Raw genomic sequence first — 21,211 nt, forward strand, 5'->3', positions numbered from 1 at the left:
CAAACTCCAGCAGAGCCCCGCCTCATCCATGAGACCCCAGCCAAAATCCTCCGACAAGACAAGAGGGGGATGCTAGTGCTACTTACCCTGCTCTGCTTCTGCAGAGGATATGTAATCCCTGGCACGTCAGCCCAACGCATCCCCTAATTGCAAACAGCTGTTTCAACTAATGAAAGTGGAAAGTAAGAAAAACTCTCAATTCATCTCCAAAACTAGTGAAGACGATAAACTTAGATCAGAATAAAGTTCTTCAGTCCTACTGCTGGGCAGGGAAAAAACCAAACCAAAACAAACCTTCAACAATAACTCAAACTGTTGCATCCAAACCCAGGAATTCATGATGCTTCTCTTTTTCCTTTTTTTTTTTTTTTTTTTTTTCCAACGGAGAAAGACAGGACTTTTATTTTTTTCCTATTAAAAAAATTGAAAACCAAACTTTTTCCAATGTAATGTCTTAAAAAAAAAAAAAAAATTCATTCTCAGGGGAGGGAAAGCAGGGTACATTTACAAGGAGAAGAAAAAGGAAATCCGAAGCACAAACCATATGACAGCTGCTTCTGTCATCAATGTATTGAAAGCTGTAATCACAATCCCATAAAACAGTTAACTTGATTAGCCAAGCATGATTTAGGCAAGATTCCCCCACACCGCTTTTCCTTGTTTCCCTGACGGGGTTTGATCTGTCAAATGCTTTACATTCCCTTTGCCAGAGAGAGGTGTTTCAGCCAGGCAGGGGTCGTTACAAATTCAGGAGACAGCGCACACCACTCGCCTCCCATGTTTCACTCACGCTCTCTCCCTAATAAAGTTTGCCACACTAATACAACGCCAGTTTTTAGCAGTTTCTTTCCCCATATGCCCCCACTTATGCAGTCGGTACAACTTGTCCAAATTCCTGCCTGCTCATTAAAGAAAAGGAAGAGTCTGTGGGTGATGAGGGAGACATTCTCCTTGGATGCAGCATCAAAATCTTTGCAGCGACCTTGTTCTTACTGTGACATTACCGTACCCCCCATGCCGTAAACCACACTATCCCAGCCCTAACGAGGACACGCGTTTATGCTGCTAAAACCAAACAAATAAGCAAACAAATAAGCAAACCAACCCCAAACCATGGGGCAAGGTCCCCCCCCAGGCACCGGGCCGCCCCGGCCCCAGCCGAGCCCAGCACCACGGACAGAGCTACAACCGCCTGCGGGTGCGAACGGGGCTGGCGCTGCCTACAAGCCCGAAAGCCTGTTTGCTGGCCCAGGTTCTTCCCCTGTGTCTATGGTATTTCATCTGGAGGATGGACGTTCTGATGATATACACTGAGTTGTCAGGGAAAACGGGCTTCTCGCCTAACTTTTAACACGTCTCCTGGGATGCTGATGCTGGAGGACAACACGCTCCCAAGTCTTGCTGGACGGACCGACATCAGCACAGAGCCATAACCTGCTACAAATCAACACCAGTTCTTCGCTCTTGTTTAGGTCAGACTAATTGCACAACGCAGCACGGTTCACAGGTGCCCAAGCAAGCTCTGCATGAGCTGCTTGGCTACAGCTATGCTCTCCACTTTGTTTTTTATATGCCTTTGGTATCACGTTGACAGGCCATCAGCTGGGAGGCTGCTGCTGTAGGAAGTGACCAGCATTTCTTCAACACAAAGTGAAGAACCCCACACGTAATTAAAGCCACAAGAAACCAGCAAATGGCAAGAACTGAGAAGACTGACACGTTGCACAGGAAAGACCCAGGCATTTGAAAAGACTGGTTAGCAAGTGTGGGGGAAACACACGCCTTCCCTCTTTAACTAAACTCTACCAGGCAGGAGCAAAATAAGCATTTGGATCACCCATTACAAACAACTTGAAATAGATTCGACAGTCCCAGAGTATAGGTAACAATCGAAAAAACACATTGGTTGGATTTGGTACTGCAACAACTATGTTTTTTCATTCCTCTCACACATTTGGTGAGAAACTACACCTTTATGTACACAAAGGGGGGATGTTCTGCACAGGCAAAATGAAATATACAGACAAGCAAGGAGGTATATTGAAATCCTGGCCTTTTTGCTCTCCCCTCCGTCTTCTGGCCATCCTCACAGCCATCACCAGGCACCTGCATCATATGCAGCTATAAAGATTATTAATTTTTTAAAATCTCATTTATTTTAGCTGCTTCCCTGAAAGCTAGCCCCAACTTGGAGCCCTTCTCCTTCTGCTGACACAAGGCCTTTAAAAAAAATGTGCCTTATTGTTGCTGTCGACGTTTACAAATGCTGCTGTATCCATCTGTCCAGTTAATTACTTTGTGCAGTAGCCTGTTAGCTTCCTAAAAAAATGAAAAAGGACCCAATTATCATTCTGGGCAGCTCCCTCAATCCCAGAGAAGCAGCACATCCCCAGTGCCACAAATGCCTTTGTTACCATCGTAAGCTGACAAACAGGCAGAGAGAGAGAAGTGCTTTGCAAGACTTTCTTTATTCTGGCGGGATGAGGGCAGAATTTCCATCTCCCGCTTATGTCGAGCCCTCTGTCTCAGTGACAGTTCCTGGTGTTGTCAGCGGGTCTCCCTGCTCTTACCTCTTTGCCAGCATCTCCCCCCTCTACCCATCCCCAGTTTCTCTTGCACTCTCGCCTCCCCAAGCCTTCGTCTCCTTTCCATGTCCGCTGCAGCTCGGCCACCTCCGAACACCAGGGATACGGCACGGGGCGAGCGACTTGGTGGCCCTGATTAGGATTCGGCTGTGCCCACCGCTCCCTCTCTGTGGGGCGCCTCCTCCCGTGCTCCCCACCACACACGCACTAACTAATAAGTGCACGAATGGATGTTGGTGTCATTCAGCAGAATAAAGGCAGGAGGGTTTTGCTCCAGCTCAGCTTCAATGAAAGCATTTTTCCTGGAACAAGGGGCTGAATTCAGCTGCTTGGTGCTGTCTGATCGCAGTTTGTTGCCAGAGTAACGGAGGCACTGGAGCTGCCAGGGCGACGCTTCAGGGGAAGGAAAGGACTGCTGCCTGGCACCCTGTTTGCCACTACCCTGAGGAGGGCTGAGGACACGGGTAAGGGGTCCCCCAGTCCCTCTGCGAGGTGAGCTCGGTCCCCAAAGCTCCTACTGAATGGGAAAAGGGAGAGGCCCCTGGAGGTGCAGAACCAGCTCCTGGCATCTACTGGAGATGTCCTCAAGTGACTCTGGACCAGCCAATCCATCTACCTGTGAAACAGGGATACCATGCTGCCACTTTGCCACCATGCTCCAAGCCCACCCTTAGGACCCAGCCAGAGCTTCACATCTCAAACCAGACTCTGACCTGACCAAATCACCTATCTACCTCTTGCTGCAGTCCCAGAGATTATAACCCAGGTTTTCCAAAGGTTTTTTCCCCATTTGAAGGCCTGGATATACAACTGAACACCATCGCAGTAAGGATGCTTGACAGGTTAATGTGTCAGCTATCTCTCCGAGAATGTACTTCAGTCTGAAATAAAACACAACAATGTCTTCTGCTTTATATAGCAAAACCTGGCCTTAGGGATCCAGCAGACCAGCAAAGGCTGAACAGAAGTGGTTTTCTTAGACAGGGAGGACATAATTTGTGCTTTGTACACTGAGAGTGCTAACACAGCCCTCTAAGACAGAGAACGCAGTCTCTCCAGATCAAATAAAACACCCTGTGATTTTCCTTTTAAAGGGAGGACAAGTCAGAAGTTACCCCATCACACATCTGATCCTTAAGCTCTACAGTACACTCCAGCACTTAGCAGATCACCAGGTGACCCATGCATTTCTCTCCTTTCCCTCTCCCCATGCTTATATATTTGTAAATTGGTTTTTCATCTGTAACCTACTGTTCAACTCACTCCAAAATTTGTCTTTGTAGAGATTTTGTAGATTAAAACAGACAGTGAAAGGACACAAATATATGTCCCTCAGTCTTCTCAGCACTCTCATAGCACTACAAAGACAAGGGAAAACACTCGTAAGTCAAATAACTATAGACACAAGCAGGCTCAGCATTGCATGCTAAGAGATTGCTGTTATCCTACACTTGCAAACGAAGACCACAGCTGTGCCATAGCCAGGCTCTTAGACTTCTCTGAATATGAACGAGCTCTGTTTCTCTGCTGATTCCCTCACACAGTCTCTCTGAAGTCAGGAGACCCAGCCAACCCTGCCATGCACACCAACTTGCTCCTTTGCTGCCTGTTTTGCAATTTTAATCTCTCATCTTCCTAAACAGCAAAAATTTATCATGCTCTAGTCAGAAATATTTAATTTTCCAAATGTATTTTTTTTTCCTTCCAGGGTCCTGAAAGTCTTGAGGTATAACATTTTCATATAACACCCATCCCAATTTATATAAAACCTGCTTGAAAAGAAAGGACTGCATATCATGGAGAGCAGAACCACTCCCAGCATGTACAAGAAGGGGTGCAGAGGTGTTAATACAGTGACAAACTGGTTTATTACTGTAAAGTTTGGCCCTGCTTTTGTTCTCAAGAATCATGGGATACAAGTCAAGATCTTTTCCACTTTATCACCACTATCTCAATCATCCATGGACTGTAAAAGAACACAACTTATCTCAAGTCCCTAACATGGATGCCTCTACTTGTTTAAAGTTTGGCCCATGTTCAAGGGGTCAATATGACTTGCCCAAGGCTACATGGGAGATCTCTGGCAGAGCTATGAATTAAACCTAAGTTTGTAGCAGCCCAGGGCTACTGCTCATGTATTATTGTCAATACCTGGCACAGACCCCTCAGCGGTCCGAGGGCTAAAAATAAGGTACTAAGAAAGAGCAAGGTAACCCCAAATTCCCTGTCTCCAGGGGTCTGCATGCCCCAGAACCGGACTGTGCCAAGCAGAGGTTAAGTTAAGCTCTCTGTACAGCCTCAGCCAGGCACAGGGAGAAATGCACCCGCTGCCCTGCCCACCACAAGGGCAGTTCAGGCTGCCATGACACTGATGAAGGAACCGTGGGAAACAGGGAGTAAATGAAGACCTCTCTTAGTCCCCCCGTCCATCCAACAGGCTCAATCCTTCCAAGCCATTTGTCTAATCTGTTCTTTAAAATCTCCAGCGACAGATACTCTGCAAACTCCCTTAGCAATCTATTTTAGTGCTTCACTATTTTTACCGTTCAGCAATGTTTCCTGATGTCCAGCCTCAATTTTTCTTGCTGCAATTTATGCTGTTGAGAAGAGTTCATTCCCTTTCTGAGATTGTTTCTCTTTGATTCCTGTGGGCATGTGTTCAGTGCCGAGATGGCCACAGGTTTCCATGCGTTAATAAATCAAACATTACAGAACAGAATTGATGGGCCATCTTATTTGAACTTCTCTCTGCAAGGCCAGCTCAGAGATTTGCTGTCATTGTATCGCCATCCAAGCCTATGCATATGGCACAGCCAAAGCAACAGCACAAATAGGAACTCTGCGTATTAAAGTCTCAAACTGGCAACCAAAATTGAAACAGTTAGAAACAGCCACTAAAGGCACTGGCCTGATTTTCCCTTACACGCCAGCCACAGAGAAGGCAGACCCCAGTACTCAGACTTGGGCACCCAAAGAATCAGTTTCTGTTTCAGACAAGCTAATTACCTTCAGAGATGCAACAGTTGAAGGGTTATTTTTGTGCCTAAACTGCAGACGCTGGAGTTCAGCCTTAAGCTCCCAACTTTGAAACATTGGCTTGTGGCCTTGGGAAACCAGAAGGAGAGGAAAGCAGTGCTGTGCCAGATAGCTGGGACCTAGCAACCACCAATCAGGGCCAAAGCAACACAAGCTAGTTTTTAAACAAAGTAATAGATGTAAAAAATCGGAGCATGCTGGGAAGCAAATGAAAGAGAAGTTACTCTCTGAGTAACGACAAAGCAAATGAGACAGGCACAAACTCACACCTGTTGCTGAAGCAGAACTGCTGAGCAGCCTCTCTGCTCCCAGTGGAGATCTCCTCCTTACCCATGGAGATTTTCCTTGTTGATCCGGCTCTATACCCCCTTCCTTCTGCATAGTCAGCTCTGAAAGGGTTGTGACTCTGCCGACCTGGGCTGCGCTCCAGCCCCATAGCCAGAGCCGACTTTGACAGTTTTGAGTGTGGTCCTGCGCAGAGTCCAGCTTCTTTCTTCCATCCTTTCTATTTCACCACAGACCACAGAACCAGCATTGTGTGAAGGGAGCTGTCTGCATCTCATCTGTGAAGAAACGGCAGTGCTTTGCTGACCCCGTCGTACCCAGCCACCCAAAGGCAGCCCGTGGTCCTTGCCCTTCCCCATCAGGCCCTACTGAAGACTGTTGAGGTCACCGTGTGCTCCAACGCAAGGCAGAGCTGTGGTCCTCCACCTTGGCTAGCCCATAACACCAAGCAACGTTCCACGGTGTGTCCTGCAATTTCTTTGTCTGTCTCTGGGGCCCAGCATAGCATCCCACACCAGGTCAATACAACTCCAGGGGCACACAGAGGACCCAGCCTGCACCCAGCTGCACCACGCAACTCGTGCCATGGCTCGGCTGGCTCTGCCATCCCTGCGCTTAGGTACAGCCACAAACACCGTGCTGCTCAGAGCTTCAGCAGGGCCCAACTGACTCCACAACAGCAAGAGGATTTTCCACTGCACCACAGCTCCCTTACCAGCCACAGTGGGAGCAAGAATAAGTCCTCAGCACACACACACATTCCTGTATTTTCTGTTTGTGCAGCCCTCACCACCTCTCTGCAGCACTCTTCTGTTTAATGACATCTTTGCACAAGCCTATAGGATTGGTCTAGCAGTTCAGTTTGTCCTGCTCATTTGTAGCAGCCTCCCAGCAACCACCTCTGTGCCATGCTTTAGGGATGGGGAGGACACCCTCCAGCTCCCTGCAGCAGACACCAGGAACTGTACTTTTGGACAGTATCTCAATACTGCTCCTAAACCAGTCAGTCCTGTCTTCTCCTGCCTGGCTTTCCTATGCCCAACACTGCAAGGACCACAGGACTCAAAAGCTTATCATCTTCATAGACAGCTGGGAAAAGAAAACAAGGCCCCAAACTGCCCTCCCCATTTTATGTTCCAGAGGCTTGCTTTCACACACATACACTAAACGTCTCACCAATAACAGCTTGACTGCAAATAGCTAGAATCCAGATAGATGCCTCCATTAGAATACTTCCCTGCTCTTTTTCATTCTTCCAGACTACTCTATAATGCTGTTACACCCTTTGTGTCGCTTCTTTATCTCTCTTTAGTTCATGCAACCTTCTTTTTCCTTCTTGCAGGCACTTCGCCCAAAAAGGATGGGACAGCAGGCCCTAACTAATCACCTGAGACATTAGCAACTGCATATGCAATTATTTGCAAGCCCTGTTTCCCTGATGAATTCCAACCTGTGCCTCTGCAGGCTGTATCCATTTGTTCCCTGCCTTTTGCTCCCAGATCCCATAAAGAACTTTTCCCTGTCATCATTAGGGCTGGTACCTTTCCATATTCACTGACTAACTGGTCCCAGTGGCTCCATGTTACTATGTGTCTTTTAAAAAAATTCCCTGTTACTTCATTTCAGTTGCAAAATAACAATACACCAAATAATACAAAACAATTCTGAGCCTTCTTGGACAGGAGTGGATACACAAGATGAAAGCATACACACACACAAGTACACCTCATTCTGCTACACTAGACTGGTAATGCAGACACACCAATCAAGCCACACTTACATGCTCCTTGTTGTTTAAATTAAGTAGACACATCCACACCTAGGAAAAAAAAAAAAAAGCCAACACATACACAGCAGCTGGCTTGATAATTCTCATCCACTGAAAGCCATTTCTCCAATAATTAGAGGTTTTAGATGCTCTAACAAGGCTAACACTAGTTCCACCCACAGGGCAAAGTTCAGTAAGAGAATCTGGGAAAAAAGTGAACAAAAAATGTGCAGTGAATTAAAACTCAAAAGCTAGTCATCTCAGCGGGAACATCCAAGTACACAAGTCAACAGCTTCCTTTAATTAAAAAAAAAGTAATCTCAATCTGTTTCCACTGCCTTTTTTTTTTTTTTCTTTTAAGGATAGGAAGCATATTTGAAATTTTTAATAGAAATTAAGTAACGGCTGCTTGTCCACAGCTACCTGTTTCCACATCCCGAATTATTCACAGTTAAGAAGGGTGACACAGGGTCATATGGATCCAAATTCTCACACAGAAAACATCCATTATGAATATATATGTCCATTGTTCTTTGAAGATGGAGTGAAAGACCACTCAAACTTGCAGCAGTTGCTGTTCCTAACACTGTCAAGATCCTCAAATGCCATGAACCCACAGCGTACCACAAGTGTTAGTGAATGCAGCTTGTCTATCATTATAAAACTGAACTTCACAGATGTTTTCTAAAACTGAATTCAGTTTTTTCCAACCATTTAATCCTTTGTATTGGGATCCCATGCAACCAGAGTCCCTTGCTGGTGCTCAGAGCTCTCTGGTTTTAGGTGCTGTAGAGGTACAGGACAGCTGCTGCCCAGAAAAGCTCATGGATTCATGTCCCAGTTCAAAAGAGCTTCCCTGTTCAGAAAAGTTATTCAAAGCATAGCACCAGAACTCACCTGCTCATGCACTTTTTTGAATCACAACTTCAGGGACTGCTTGCACAAACAGGAGAGAAAGAGCAAGAAGGAGGGCTGGGTTTCTTTGCTGAGGACCAGATTAGGATTTTATGCACATTCAGCAGGGTTCAGAGGCTCCCACAGCCTGGCCATGTATGCTTGGCCTCTACCTCTAACCAAGCTGATGCCATGGCAGAACTGGTGAAGGGGATCTTCCCAGTATCCACAAAAGCTAAAGTCTTTATGTAGAGACACTCTGGCTTTGCTTACCCCTGTACTGTTGTAGCCCATCTCACTCAGGGTTAGGTCATTCAATTTGGCTGCTAGAGCTGGTGTGCATGAAGCAGCTAGTGAGACAGACAACAAGCAGCCAGAAGGCATTTACAGTTGGCTGTTTACAGCAGGGGGTTGGAAGTTAGCATTGCAGGTTTGTGGGATGAGCAGGGCTAATTTTTACAGGTCAGGAGATGCATGTTCAACTCTCAGTTCTGCCCCAGGGTTTTTCGTTTTGTCCCGGGCAGATCACATCATCCTCCTGCAACACCTTTGTGAAGAAAAGGGGTAAGGACAATCCCCTCATCTAAAGACAGTACATTTTTTGCAGCTCTGCACAATGGCCAGTGCTGTGGCACCAGCCACATTCCAAACCTCTGCATCTTCTGCTTGCTCACCTTCCCCAGCCCATGGGCATCAACACTGCGCAAACAACAGTCCGTCTTCTTCTCCTCCTCTAATATCTCCATTGTAAATTCAATGTCTTCCAGCTGGGAGAAAATGCCTGCGTTTTAGTCCAGGGCCTACTGCTCAAGGTATCTCTAGTACCAAATCTTCTACTCTGTCATATGAAGGCATGCCACCTCCAGCAAAAAAAGAAAAAAACAGCTACTGCTGCTTTCTTGCTGCTCAATCAGCTCAATAGATTGTGATTCTGGGTCACTGGGAAGCACCTTCACTCTAGTGCTCCCATCAGACCAAGAGGGGGGTTCCTGCAGAAACAATATCCCCATGACAGGCAAAGCAGAGCTGTCCAGGCAAAGCCACTGTGTTTTGGGAGCAGGGGACAATTATTCATATTTAAAGTACTGTTAACTTCCCTCCTCTTTCTTGTTGCTCACATCCTATTGCCCTCCCCAGGAGCATTCCCAGGGTTGACTGACTTCTGAAATACATGGTGCCAGGAAAGCATCAGTTCAACAAGCAAGAGTTCGGGGCATAGGGACGTGACCCAAACAGATGGCATAACAGACTCCAGGTCATCTGCTGAGCTCTCTTGCATAAGAGAGGCATAGAAAGATAAAAATTATGGCACCAACTCAGCATCGAAGCAGAAATAACTCAACTGTCCCCAACACAGGTGTAGGTTCCTTCATTTGACCTTGCCAAAATGTTCAGGGCCAGCGCTCATGACTGTGGCCATTGCTAAACAGAAAACACCAATAGTGTTTGCATTAAATGATCCCAAATAGGTCATCAGCTATGCTGAGAACAGGGAGAACATGCAGTGACACCAAAGGCATCCCAGCGGCAATAGCTTGGGAGGTAATGACCCTCACACTGCAAAGCCAGGCCAGTTGCTGACAGGTTCAATGGTTCAGATTTTCACTTGAACAGAAGTTCATGCCTTCACCAAGAAAGCAACTAATTTCTTTACCAGACTGGAGTTCTTCATTAAAGCACGAACACTCCAGTAATGGAAATAAAATGAACTAGAAACCTTATTGCCACTGCTCCAGGAAAAGGTAGCACATTTTATCAAACCCCTGCCATCCATCATGAGTCCTAATAGTCCCATAAAACACAGCTCTCACTCAGTCAGGGACCCCCAGGATGTAAGATGGGGACAGTACTTTACCAGGGAATGCACTAGTCTGACTAGAAAGACCAGCCCACAGTATGCCACATCCAAACTGGAGACACCACACCAGCACTCCTGAATCACCCCTCCTGGGCTAGGTGTGGGGGGAGAAAGGAGTCACAATTTCTCAGCTTGCAGCTTCCCACTGAAAGCATCAACTATTCAGTACCAAATTTTTGTGGTGGGAAAGGGGAAAAAATAGCCCCCCTTAACCCAGCTCGAGTCTCCATTCCATAAAAGGTCTGCAGCAAAACTCTTAGCTGGCAAACTTGAAAAGAATAAAAGGAACCAATGAGTAATGCAACACCATAAAAACATAACAACCTCAATAATGGGAAAATCAAAATCCAGCACAAAACCTCCACGTAAACAAAGCTACAGAAACAGGAGTGCTTGAGCCAAGGTATATAGCTCAAAAATTCCATCTGTATAACTGCATTTTGAACATTTCATTTGAAGCGTTGCTATACACACCAGCTTGGAAATGGTGGGTTTCTAGTCCTGACATATGCACAAATGCATAGATACAACCATCATCTCCATCGTCTTGGGAATCCCTTCTAAACATTGCCATTCCAAGAAGAAGCAGGTGAGGGGTAGTGGCTCTATCTAGCATATGTGACAGCTTTAAAAGCTGCATTTATGCAAGCAAATGGAGCATATCAGCTGCACTGTATTAACACCGATGTCTGCAAATGGGATTCAGATATTTTTGTTGCTGTGACTGGAAATTTGCTCAACATACAGTCAAGGAGAAAACTGCTTTGAGTTGTACTTTCAGAACAGCATTTCCACCTCCTATAGCATCAACCCATTTTAATCTGCCACATTCTAAGAGCACAGTCTTGTCCACGCTTTGCATGCAGAGAGAAGTGAGGAGAGGCTTTCCAGTATGGTGGCCCCCACCAACCAACCAGCAAGTCTACCAGCACAGAGAGGAGAACAACTCCAACTGCTGTAACTGGCAGCAGCATGAACCCTGCAGACCACTGCTAGCAATGCACAAATTCCATCAATTACCTCAGCTAAGGGCTATAAAGAGCTTTAAGCCAAAGCTGATTTGATCATTCAACTCATGATTTCTGATATATCACTAAAAGCCCTGCATCGCCAGCTCAAGAGTTTGCAAGAGAATCTCCACCTTCATTTTAACAGGCTGATGGAAAGCAAGTTTCTGGTTCTTGTGGCCCTGAAGAGAAGAGAAGTTTAAAGTCGCACACCACTGAAAAACTGAATAGGCAAAATGAATAATAAAAATAAAATAATAAAAAAAGATGGCACTGTTTTCTCTTTGAAGCTTTAACCTCCCTGCCACAGGTTTCCTCCCATTCTTGCCAAGCTCACCATGCACACACACTGCCATATCTGCCTTCCCCATGCGAGGGACAACTCAGTCCACTGGTGCCCAGTGCAGGCACAGCCTGTCCTCTCACACCGTGCTGCCACGGCACTTTCCAAAATGAGGCTGGTGTCAGGACATAACCATGGAGTGGGGAGGAGATAGGCACCAGAATACATCCTGGGCATGAAAGATAAACAGGGCCGAATTCATTTGCTTGTTTCTCAGCTGATTTGCTTTTTCAGAGCCTTTTTGGGAAGTAGCAGCACTCACATTCTGCAGTCTGGGTAATCTCATACAAGAAGCCGTTCTCAGAGGACACCAATCAATATTTGGGCTCACCAAGCTCATCATTATGCAACACTGAAAGACAGTGATGTGAATGCCCCACCTGAACAGTCACTTTGCATCATTTTCCAGCACCTCTCCCTTCCCTGCAGCCTCTGGAGGAAGACCACAAAGAGGGAGCCAAAAGTTCAGTGCAATGGAAAGAGAAGCTGAAGAAACATCACTGTGATGAGAGATTTAGGAGCCTATGGTCCTGTAAGAAGCCTCCTTTCCTTGCTTGTGTCTGCAGAATGGTTGAAAGAAGATGTCAGCAGGATGCGCAGAGCCACTCCGTAGCACCACTCTGGGACATGCTGGCAAAGCTCTGCAAGCCCTGACACACTGCAGGGGTGAAAGTCACCTGCACCCCAACTTTGGACCTGGAGAGGGAGGGAGAGCAATCAGGGAGGACGCAGGGACTCTCAGGACCACTTAGCAGCAAACCATCCTTTGCTCAGAACCTATGACAAAGTCCCCAGCAGCCTGGGATGGCCAGAGTCATCACTGCTATCAGGTGGCTGACAATAGTGCAATAATAAATCAGCAGAGAGGCTGACCAGTTAATTGCCAGTCTTTCTAAGATTTTGTCTGCATGACTATACTCATGAAATTAAAACAGACTAAACCAGAAAAAGTATTTGAGGACAAATTTGCTTCCCCATGACAGCTTTTCCATAGAACTTAATGGGCCCTAACTTACATATTTAACACCACACCTTTATTAAGTCATTCTCCTATTACTGAATGCCACTTGTAGATATCTCTTAACCTGTGCTATCCTCCCAACTTTGTAGCGGCTGGAATAAACCCTGCAGGATTTTCCTCTTGACATGATGATACTCCCAGAGACCTAAGAGCTATAGAGTGAATTCTTATACAATATGATAATTGACTCAGTCTCTGAAGGATAAACATGTCAGGATACAAAAATCATTTTTTTCTTACCAATGCAATGAAGATGTGATTGAAAATGTCATGTTCTGGGTATATGAGCAATATTCTCATAAATCATCATATAAAATAAATTGTTCTATCATTTGTACTAGTTAGAAGACATTCCAAGTCAGACAAGCTGAAAGCAGAAGTTTAAACATACTCAGCATGGCAGAAAGAATATTAATTCCCCTCGCCCCCTACAGAAATGTTAAATCATAGTCTCTCACCTAGGGTTAATTAATCTTTCAAAAGTGCTCAAGTCCACCAAACACACAGCAGAAAGATCTTAAAGACCAGCCTATGGCTTCAGGAAAGCCCACTACAAATCTTAAAGATTTTCTGCAAAATCTGGCAGAGAAGAAATAACTGAATATGCAAAACTGCACCATGTTATGCCATGAGTCTCATTCTTTGAGGAAAAAAACGCAATTACTTTGGACACATTGGATCATACAGCAGATACAGAAGAGGAGGATCATTTAGTGCAGGGGATTACTAGAATGTGCCGCCAGCTCCTCATCTCGTGTTACAGAAGTACTTGGAGGACTCAAGGACTTGTGGATCCGGGTGCTACGTCAAACCCTTCCCGCTCTCCTGCCTGCTGCATCTGCCTGGCCCTGCTGCTGACACGCTGCGCAACGGCTCAGCCAAGCTCCTGCAGCAGCCCTTGCCTTTGCTCACCAGCGTGTGTATCCTACATAGGAATCTTTCCACACCTGTACACTTACAACCTCCCCAGGGAGCCTGAAGAGCTTCACTGAAGTGCTGGAAAAGGCTTCGACAAGTCTCTCGGTGAAAAGCATCATGAACCCACAGATAGTCTCGTTGCTATGTACCAGTTACCCAAATGACTTGTCCATGATTATCTGACTACAGAGCCATTTACGTGAAAGACACCATAAGAGAGCTAGGGTTTGGGTTTGCTTTTCCCACCCATTCCCATAAAACACTACTCACTTCCATAACTGAACCTTCAGCAACAAAGAACCTCTAACAAATGAAGCAATTTCTGGGGAAACTCGGACCCTAAATCCACGCAGACAACAGCTCTTGGACTGAGTTCAAATGCATCCCCTGCTTAAATTCTTGTCTCAGACCACTTTAAAACCCTGAAGTATTAGGTGCATTAAAGGTACTTGGGAGAGAACAAGGACGGCATACAGGCTGAGATCACTCCAAAGAGGAGGAGATGATGCTAATTATACCACTGTGTCCTAGTTTCAGCTGGGATAGAGTTAACTGTTTTCCTAGTAGCTGGTACGGTGCTATGTTTTGAGTTCAGTATGTGAAGAATGTTGATAACACTGATGTTTTCAGTTGTTGCTAAGTAGTGTTTAGACTCATGTCAAGGATTTTTCAGCTTCTCATGCCCAGCCAGCGAGAAAGCTGGAGGGGCACAAGAAGTTGGCACAGGACACAGCCAGGGCACCTGACCCAAACTGGCCAACAGGGTATTCCATACCATGGGACGTCCCATCTAGTATAGGAACTGGGAAGTGGGGGCGGGGGGGATCGCCGCTCGGGGACTAGCGGGGTGTCGGTCGGTGGGTGGTGAGCAATTGCACTGCACATCATTTGTACATTCCAATCCTTTCATTATTGCTGTTGTCATTTTATTAGTGTTATCATTATCATTATTAGTTTCTTCTTTTCTGTTCTATTAAACCGTTCTTATCTCAACCCGCAGGTTTTGCTTCTTTTTCCCGATTTTCTCCCCCATCCCACTGGGTGGGGGAGGAGTGAGTGAGCGGCTGCGTGGTGCTTAGTTGCTGGCTGGGGTTAAACCACGAGACACTGGTAAAATGGAATCACTGGGGGAGAAAAAACAGTCAAGACAGTTAACTGGTGCAAGAGCAGCTATACTATTTAATCAGTGGTAGGCCATCCGCGTGAAAGGAGAATAACAGATTACATCAAGGTAGTGACAGACAATCAATGAACACTCAATTAACAGTTACAATACTACTAACTTAAGCAAAATGTGGTTTTGCAAATTATAATCTCTCCCTCGTACTGACACAACCCTAATTTAATTTTCTTCAATGCACCAACATCAAACATTGAAAGAAAAGAATTCAGATGCCCCTTCAATTCTGCAAAGAGCCAAGTCAAAGGGGTTGAAGGAGACAAGACAAGGCTGCAGGATGACCACCTGGGAACACCTTCCATCTAGAAGGGGGAGGCAGCACAGTCCTACAAGAGGACACTGGCCCAACAGCCTGGAGGCACAGACTTGGCCACCCCCCTGCCCCAATCACTTGTGAAACGCACTTTGTTTCAAGGTGCAATGTGTCACTGCATTTTCTTGACATTACTCCTTTTCCACTTCTCCCTTGCTTTGCAGCTTTAAGGTTGGCGAGGAGCTAGGTATTAGGTGAAAGTAACCTTCCTGAGCGTACCACGTGCCCTAATGAACACACCAGCTACCGACTGAATGGTAATTATGCCTCTTAATCTCTCTCCCCCAGTTTGCTGAACATGTCTCAGGTGGTGGCATAAGGGATTTGTGGTTGCAGCATCCTCTGTTTCTGTGCAGGCACATGCTGGAGGCTTTGAAGATTGGTGTGTCTCATGGAGGAGTAAGAGGAAAGCGGGTCTGATGAAAGCAGAACATCTTCAGCCACCCTGAGCATGTCCAAACACCAGCTTTCTCAGTAGGAAGAAAACCAGGGAAGGGCAGGGGAAGAGGGAGGAAGCTTGCTGGAGAAGTCAGTCAGGGAAGGAAGACAGGCAATGCAGGGGTGAAAGAACTGTATTGAAATTTAGTGCACAGGAAACTCTGGGACTCTGCTCTACATCACTGGCCAAAGGAACAGGACTTCCCCACCTCATACAGTCAACACATGACTCCGTTCACCCCGAGCACCCTACAGTGGTAACTGCAGATTTGTAGCCACCTTCTGCCCTCCATAGGGAGCAATTCTGGCACATTTCACGTCCCAGCTGTAAAGTCATGCTAGAAGTAGGTCAGTTTTTGGACAAAGCTTATGCTGCCTGCTCCTGTCCTAACAGCAGAGGAAAGAGGGGATTCTTTAATTGTTCAAACAAAGGAGTCATCCTGACAAGCAAAAACTCGGCAAGGGTGACAATTTAGCACATACAGCACTGTGCCATTATGGCCTGAGCTTCTGGCCAAGACCTAGAAATGGGCTCAGCTGACACCAGCCCAACCCCTCCTAAATTACAGCCCAATGCCCTGCTGGATTTTGCATGCCCCTGCCTCAAAAAAAAAAAAAAAAAAAAGATTCATGACATAACTGAAAGATTTGAAGGACAGTAATGACCATTTTGAAAATCTGGTTTTACTAGTTATTGACTGATGCTGAGTTTTCCCACACCAAGCCTCCACAACCCGCAGTTGACCTAAAAGAACTCCGCAAGATGTATCATTTCAATTTAAAAACAGCAAATGTACCAAGCCCTGGGTAATTTGCTCCTGTGCTTAAATATAAAGCTATACAAAAATAAAACATACCTTTGTCTCATCTGAATTTATGTAGCTTGAGCATCCAGCCACAGAACCATGTCCTGCCTTCATACCTTTAGCTAGCAGAAGTCTCTTCCCCTGGTTAAGTACTTACAGACAATAATCAAACCACCCCTTAACCTTCTCTTTGTTAAAAGAAACAGATTGAGCTTCAGTCTCTCGCTCCAGCATGCTTTACAGACCTCACATCATCCTTGTAGCTCTTCTCTTATCTCTCACCAGCTTGCCAACATAATTTTTAAGGTATAGATACCATGACTGCACACAATGCTCTTCCTACTTGTATTCATTATTTCTTTGCTTAGACAGCCGAAGATAGCATTAACACTCCTGAGAATTCACAACACAGCCAAGACCAGCTAGTTATTGATAAGATAATGAAATTAAGCTCCAGCTTCTCACCTTGACTCCCAGGGCTTCCTGTCTCGAAGTGTGGGTTTTACTCCCTGCTTTTGTTAATGTGGATTAGTAAGTTATCACATGCCAGCCATGCTGCAAGAGCTGTCTGTACATTTACCCTTTTTCCACTATAAATGCAAGATAATTTGACTAAACTTCACACCCTTTCTCAAGCCCTCACATTTGTCACAGTATGGGAACATGGGTTACCTTGGCTCAGATGACACAGGTAGCTGGTTATGCTGCAGACATCCCAAAACCAGAGCCTGGTCCACCATCCATGAGTGAACGCACCTGCTGTCAGGGTCCCAGGCAGAAACAGGGCATTCATTGCCCGGACACAGCTGCAGGTCCCAAGCCGCACTTTGTGCTACTGCAGCAAAGCCAGCTCCCAGGAGCCAAGCAAGCTCCATCAGTCAAACCCAAGCAATGCCAGTTTATCTGCGCTCCAGGCTCCTGCCAGAATAAATCTACCACACAAGGACTACAGCACTTCACACCCCTTCCAACAGAGCTACCCCTACAGCACAGCGCTTGTTCAGATGTAGCTCAAGACATACCTCAGATCCTCCTTCCAGAGACATGCTCCTGCTTCTCTGACACCCATGGGACAAGGAGCCTGGGCCCCCGAGAGCCAGCAAAGCCCCTCTCCGCACACCCGCTAGCCACGAGGTGCGTTCTGAGCAATGCTGCCAGCACATTGCAGACTCGCGCCACGGCACTGGCATCTGATGCCAGATGGAAATTGCAAACTCATCCAGTGTTTGAAGGGATGTGGACGCAGGGATTTGCTTTAAGAAGCTTTCTCTCTCCCTATCCCCAGCCCTATCAGTTGGAAGCTAATATGTCTGGATTTTTCACCAACAGTTAGAAAAAAATTTGTCACACAAAATGTGCAAGCACTGACATCTTAAGACAAAAAAGATGCAGATTTCTCAACTGTTCACAGCACATTATGGAAATACATTCTTAGGGACTATTAAATATGGGGATTATTGACTAGATGAGCAGCAGCTCAATGGACTAGCTTGCAAATATGTCTTTAGACAATTCTTAAAATGCAGATTAATTATCTAACAGACCAGAACTTTTTTTTTTCCTACAGACTTTCTAATGATCTGTTGCATAAACAAACATCCAGACAGTTTTGTTTGCATTTATGTTGGCTGGCATGTTCTTCAATAACTAAATAGTGACTGAGGAGACTTAAATCTTATTTAACACTCAGCAGGAACAGAACAAAAGGCATGCCAGTCCAAATCACTGAAAGACATGTCTCCTTAAAGACCCTTGGGAAGTCCAGCTACCATAATACCAAAAGGACCTGTTTCCCAAACACAAAACTTCAGACATACCACGGAGCATTAAATTCTTTCCATGTTTATGCCGTTAGGTTTCATTAAAGAAACTGCAACGCTGACATCCAACATTTAACAACCAGTATTCCCACCAACACCTTTTTAAATGAGCAAGGCATATTTTGCTACAGAGATATCATTCAGGACTCTCTGCAGACCCAGGAAAATATCACTGTTGCCCAGCCATGGTGGAGTTACGTTCAGAAGATCTGTACAGCATGAGAAGGTTGAAGTTGGGGGAACCATTGCAATGAGCTCTGCTGCTGCTCTCACCTACTAACTCCTGCATGATGATCTGAACCCTTAAGTAATAATTTAAAAATCCCATTTTGATTTTAGATTTGCCATTGATAAAGGATTGAGCACAGTGGTCATTTTCTCAGTAAGGGTAATTAACATGTTATTTGTACACTGTGTTTTCAGTTTCAAACTACTCCATTTCTTTATGCCTTTTCTGACAGGTTAAAATGCTGTTGGATATCAAAACCAATGCAAAGCAAGTGTGAAACATTATTATTCCAGTTTCACACCCACTTTCCCTTGGTGTGAACAATAATGCAAACTGCAAGACAGTGATGAATCGGACCTGGAGAGGACCAGATGCTTTGTGAACATTAGCGCAGTCTCTGCCCCAAACATTTTTCAGTCTAAAAAGAGATGTGATAGCCTGCTTTCAAAGCCGTCCATGCACACATACAATCTTTTAACACCAGATGTTACCAGACCACACACAAGGTGGAGCAAAAATGGAAAATAAGCAGAGACCAAACAAGAAAACAGCAAGAGCAAACAATGAGTGCGGGTAGAGTAAAACATATTTTGATCAAACTTTTGGGGGTGAAAAAAGCAGATTTGGCACATGTAGCAGTTTGCAGATCAGCACTGGTTTCAATGAACTGCGTACTAGCAGTACTATACTGCACCAGCATGTTTGCAGCCAGGCTTTGTCCATGGCTCGGTTACTCCCCAGCCTTGCCACTTCACCTGAGACAAGCCACATTAAGAGCAACTCTATCAGACACAGCAATTTCCTTCTTCATCATAGCCTGTAAAGAGAAAGCACAGGGCTGATGCCCAACATGAATCCCACTGTGGACTCAAACATCGGTGACAACTAGCCTTGCAATCCCTCCATCTCTGAGCAGGGCCAGAGAGCCATTTAAAAAACCCTCAGCATCAAAATGCAACACCTTCTTCAGAAAAATGTCAACTTCTGTCATTGAACCAAAAACTTTTTGGTTTTCAGCAAAAAGTTAAAAAAAAAATGTTAAAGGTGCACGAAATGTTGCACAGATTTTTAACAATCCATCCCCTCCTGATGAGGCCCAGACTATCTTTGATATCAGATTCAGATGTCCGTGTAGGAAGGGGAGAGAAGGGTGCAGAGCCACGATCATGTAGAAAGAGCTGATTTTCTGCTGAAACAGCTGAGGTGCGATCACACAGTTCATCAGTCTGCAATGTTAATGACGTAAACCACTTCAGCTAGAGCCATGGGAAGGACCCACAGTGACTCTCCCAAGGGAGGAGATGCAGGGGAACTGGCGTTACGCTGCATGGAATGAGCTGCTTGCCACCAGTCATCCTCATCCCCCCCCTGCTGACACACACACTGACAGTCCCAGAAAGGAAAAACCTGTTTTTTAAAAATAGCAAAATCTTTAAGGAGCTGAGCACATGCCTGAGTGGGTGGGAAATTAGTATTATTATTACTTTGTGCTCATAGGGTCTAAGACCTCAGATGACTTGTTTGTGCCCAGAATGAATTTTTGCAGACTCATTATAAACCCTTGCAAAGCAGGGTTTATAAGGTCACAGAAGAATTTCCATTAACTGTAGCCTAGCTAGGGATTGCCAGTATGATCTATTTCTCTCATTTATGCATATGCAATGAGGCCAAGACGACTCTCCTTTGCTTTATTTCCACATCATTGTGCTGATGCTGAGCTAACCAAATAAACAAACTGAAAAGCAAGTGGCAGGGGGCGGGGGGAGGAACAGAGAGACTAAGGAAAAAAAGTATGCCTGGCTCTCTCCCCTCATGAAGGATGCAAATAAATTCTGCAGACTTTGAAGCCAGGAGATCTCAGCAGAGATTAAAATCTCCTTGCACTGGATGGCTCACCAGGTGCTTAGTTGAGACATCGCTTGGGTATTGCGTTATGCAGCTGCTTCCATGCAAAGGATGGCCAGAATAAGTATTGTTACCCTGCCACCTAGACCGAGACCTGGCTCAGGGACTGGCGATCAAGCAGAAATATGAACCCTCTGGGCTCTCTAATCTCCCTCCCGCCACTGTGAGACCACAGCTTCTTCAAAAACTGCACTTCAGGCACTTAACAGTAACACTCTCCTTCAAACGCTGTGAACACTTCCCAGGTCTCTGGGTAAGAGGCACTGCGAATCTGGGTAGGAAATCACCCGTGTAGATCGACAGCTTATATCTTGGCTCCTTCTTCCTGATAAATCAGTAACACGGTCTCTATCCCCTTGGAAAATCCAGGGGAAGGTCCCACCAGACAGTCAAGGAAGAGCTCACCAGGACTCAGCAAAGCTCCCCCCGATTCATTTTAAAGCCAGCCAGTCCAGCTGGATGCGGGCACAGCCTGGATGCCCACAGCCCCCGCTCCAGCCAGAGCAGCGCCCTGGCTCCCTGACCTGACACGAGCGGCTTTGGGAAGAGCTGACTGTCAGTGCTATGTCACTGCAGACACCGCTCTCCACCCAGCCCCTGGACCACACAGTGCCGGAGATGGAGAGCACTGTTTGCCAGAGCAGAGTGTTTCCTGGGGCTCCCCTTCACCTGCGGCTTGCCCACACAGCCACAGGGCCTTGTCAGCTGCACACACAAACCACTCATATCACTTCACGCCCCTGCACGTTCTCCTGGTGGAATCTGAGATACACCCTGACTGCTGCTACAGTAGCCGAACCACTGG

The 21,211-nt window shown here is 45.9% G+C and overlaps 1 protein-coding gene across 2 annotated transcripts in view; it reads right to left on the minus strand.

The window, feature by feature from the left end:
• GRIK4 (glutamate ionotropic receptor kainate type subunit 4) overlaps positions 1-21,211 on the minus strand; it is a 223,750-nt gene that overhangs the window by 186,993 nt on the left and 15,546 nt on the right. The gene's annotated exons all lie outside the window — the stretch shown is intronic.

Source organism: Harpia harpyja, chromosome 4, assembly GCF_026419915.1.
Source record: "Harpia harpyja isolate bHarHar1 chromosome 4, bHarHar1 primary haplotype, whole genome shotgun sequence".
Lineage (NCBI taxonomy): Eukaryota > Metazoa > Chordata > Aves > Accipitriformes > Accipitridae > Harpia > Harpia harpyja.